Raw genomic sequence first — 4,140 nt, 5'->3', positions numbered from 1 at the left:
CTGCAAGGCTATAATTGCTGCAAATGGAGGATTCTTTGACGAAAGCAGTCTGAAAGTTTGAAGGACACAATTATTATTTAAATTAAAAATCATTATTTATAACCTTGTCAACGTCTTGACTATATTTCCTATTCATTTTGCAACTAATTTCATGTATGTTTTCATTGAAATCAAGGACATTTCTAAGTGACCCCAAACTTTTGAACGGTAGTGTATATATACTGCTCAAAAAAATAAAGGGAACACTTAAACAACACAATGTAACTCCAAGTCAATCACACTTCTGTGAAATCAAACTGTCCACTTAGGAAGCAACACTGATTGACAATAAATTTCACATGCTGTTGTGCAAATGGAATAGACAACAGGTGGAAATTATAGGCAATAAGCAAGACACCCCCAATAAAGGAGTGGTTGTGCAGGGGGTGACCACAGACCACTTCTCAGTTCCTATGCTTCCTGGCTAATGTTTTGGTCACTTTTGAATGCTGGCGGTGCTTTCACTCTAGTGGTAGCATGAGACGGAGTCTACAACCCACACAAGTGGCTCAGGTAGTGCAGCTCATCCAGGATGGCACATCAATGCGAGCTGTGGCAAGAAGGTTTGCTGTGTCTGTCAGCGTAGTGTCCAGAGCATGGAGGCGCTACCAGGAGACAGGCCAGTACATCAGGAGACGTGGAGGAGGCCGTAGGAGGGCAACAACCCAGCAGCAGGACCGCTACCTCCGCCTTTGTGCAAGGAGGAGCAGGAGGAGCACTGCCAGAGCTCTGCAAAATGACCTCCAGCAGGCCACAAATGTGCATGTGTCTGCTCAAACGGTCAGAAACAGACTCCATGAGGGTGGTATGAGGGTCCGACATCCACAGGTGGGGGTTGTGCTTACAGCCCAACACCGTGCAGGACGTTTGGCATTTGCCAGAGAACACCAAGATTGGCAAATTCGCCACTGGCGCCCTGTGCTCTTCACAGATGAAAGCAGGTTCACACTGAGCACATGTGACAGACGTGACAGAGTCTGGAGACGCCGTGGAGAACGTTCTGCTGCCTGCAACATCCTCCAGCATGACCGGTTTGGCGGTGGGTCAGTCATGGTGTGGGGTGGCATTTCTTTGGGGGGCCGCACAGCCCTCCATGTGCTCGCCAGATGTAGCCTGACTGTCATTAGGTTCCGAGATGAGATCCTCAGACCCCTTGTGAGACCATATGCTGGTGCGGTTGGCCCTGGGTTCCTCCTAATGCAAGACAATGCTAGACCTCGTGTGGCTGGAGTGTGTCAGCAGTTCCTGCAAGAGGAAGGCATTGATGCTATGGACTGGCCCGCCCGTTCCCCAGACCTGAATCCAATTGAGCACATCTGGGACATCATGTCTCGCTCCATCCACCAACGCCACGTTGCACCACAGACTGTCCAGGAGTTGGCGGATGCTTTAGTGCAGGTCTGGGAGGAGATCCCTCAGGAGAACATTCGCCACCTCATAAGGAGCATGCCCAGGCGTTGTAGGGAGGTCATACAGGCACGTGGAGTCCACACACACTACTGAGCCTCATTTTGACTTGTTTTAAGGACATTACATCAAAGTTGGATCAGCCTGTAGTGTGGTTTTCCACTTTAATTTTGAGTGTGACTCCAAATCCAGACCTCCATGGGTTGATAAATTGGATTTCCATTGATTATTTTTGTGTGATTTTGTTGTCAGCACATTCAACTATGTAAAGAAAAAAGTATTTAATAAGATTATTTCATTCATTCAGATCTAGGATGTGTTGTTTAAGTGTTCCCTTTATTTTTTTGAGCAGTGTAATTTAGAAAATGTTCTATAATTTTTCTTTCACTTTGAAAATGTGATAGATCGGTGGGAAATAAATCCAATTTAATCCCGTTTAGATGTAATTTTAAGGCAGAAGAATTTGAAGACTGTGCAAGAGGTGTGTAGACTGTACCATTAGTCAACTGGCTTTCCATATTAACAACTTGTGTCCTGACTGTGTAAAGTCAGTTGCCAAAGTACCACAGAATGTACAGTCTACATTTCCTTTAACAATATATTTCTTGGTAGGACTATAAAAACAGCCCAGTGGACCACTGCACCCTCACCAGAGGACACTGCTCAGTCAACACACCAAGCAGCAGCATCATTATTCAAGCAGTGCGATGCTGGGGCCAGGGCCTGAATAGTGATGAGTTCTCCTCTCACAGACACACAGCACACCTAAGAAGAGCGGGTTCGATAGGATTGGATCACAGCCTAAACTAAGGTCTCTACAAGGTCACCTCCCATCTGCGTTGAACTGAAATGACTGCCAGTCACTTTAAATGTTACAATAGACAGGAGGTTATGGGCATTTGAGGACACTTAAATCAATGAAAAAGTATGGCTGTAAGGATATGCTCTGGTGGCCAGCCTTTAATTAAAACGTTTTCTAATTGTGTGTGTGTGTGTGTGTGTGTGTGTGTGTGTGTGTGTGTGTGTGTGTGTGTGTGTGTGTGTGTGTGTGTGTGTGTGTGTGTGTGTGTGTGTGTGTGCGTGTGTGTGTGTACTTGTTTTCCTACCTTATAAGGACACCAATGTCCTAACAATTCACCCAAATATTCTGACAAGGTAGGAAAACAATAACTTTTTAGAAAAGTCGGTACTTCTTTCATGTCCTGAATTTTTTCAAATGCTATTTTAAGCTTAAAGGTTAGGTTTAAGGTTTTGGGATTAAGGTTAGGGTTCATGTTAAAGTTTACAGTTAGGTTTAGGGTTTGGGGGGTTAAGGTTAGGTTAAGGGTTAGGTTTAGGTTTAGGGGTTAGAGAAAATTTGATTTTTAATGGTATTTTATTTTACGCCCAACAAGTCAAGTACACGCCAGTTCACACTTGCAATTTCAATCTATTGTGACATTCTCTGTACTGGTTTCCTAAAGCTTTATTCAAAGTAATAAATTAGGACAAAGAAACATTGCACCAAATTCAGCAGAAAAGTTGCGCTTCAGTTCATTTTGTCTATTTGATCTCTTGTCAAGGATGGAGGAGGATGGGAAACTGACAATAAATAAATAAACAAAAAGCATGTGTTGTTCTCTTGCCTTTTATCCCACAGAGTCTTGGAGCAGGCAGGCAGATCGCTATAGACCTGCACTAGATAAAACGAGAGCGGAGCAGGATGCGAAAATGAAATAGCAAAAATCGTAACCTTTGATGGAGAACACTGTGGTTTTTAATCTTTCAACAATGTCGGGAGAAGGGGCAGGGCAATGAAGTGCAGGCTTCCTCTGAGAGGAGAGCGGAGATGCTAAAACTAGATCAGTAGTGAAAACAGCAGTCATTATTGTTAATATTCTGCAGTATGTGCCTGACATAAGCCCATGGGGCAGGTGTCATCGTGATGATGGAAGGATAGGATATCAATGATGCTTAGTGTAGACGTAGATACTCTGTTTTCTACTATGAGCACTAGCAGCACCTTGTCCTCAGAGAGGTAAAAACATAGTTCAGCTACGGGCAAAGATACTGAGATATAATACATTCATGTGAAATTAGATGATCTGCTGTCACAAGTGAACCAGCAGCTCTGTCTGTCTCCATCTCTCCTTGTGATCTGATGCCATGTTTGATAAAGGAAGGCCCCATGAAAACCACTCAGACATTTTAAGAGTTGTTATGTGTCATGCCTTTCTCTTATCAAACATTTCTCCTGGAATGGTTTGTCGAGTAAACACAGTGTAAGCTTTATTTAACTAGGCATTTTACATTTACATTTAAGTCATTTAGCAGACGCTCTTATCCAGAGCGACTTACAAATTGGTGCATTCATCTATAATATCCAGTAGAACAACCACTTTACAATAGTGCATCTAAATCTTTTAAAGGGGGTGGGGGTTAGAAGGATTACTTTATCCTATCCCAGGTATTCCTTAAAGAGGTGGGGTTTCAGGTGTCTCCGGAAGGTGGTGATTGACTCCGCTGTCCTGGCATCGTGAGGGAGCTTGTTCCACCATTGGGGTGCCAGAGCAGCGAACAGTTTTGACTGGGCTGAGCGGGAACTGTGCTTCCTCAGAGGTAGGGAGGCGAGCAGGCCAGAGGTGGATCAACGCATGTCAGTTAAGAACAAATTCTTATTTACAATGACGGCCTACCCCGGCCAAACCCGGACAA

Source organism: Salmo trutta, chromosome 4 (assembly GCF_901001165.1).
Source record: "Salmo trutta chromosome 4, fSalTru1.1, whole genome shotgun sequence".
NCBI lineage: Eukaryota > Metazoa > Chordata > Actinopteri > Salmoniformes > Salmonidae > Salmo > Salmo trutta.
Note: the sequence above shows the minus strand (reverse complement) of the source record.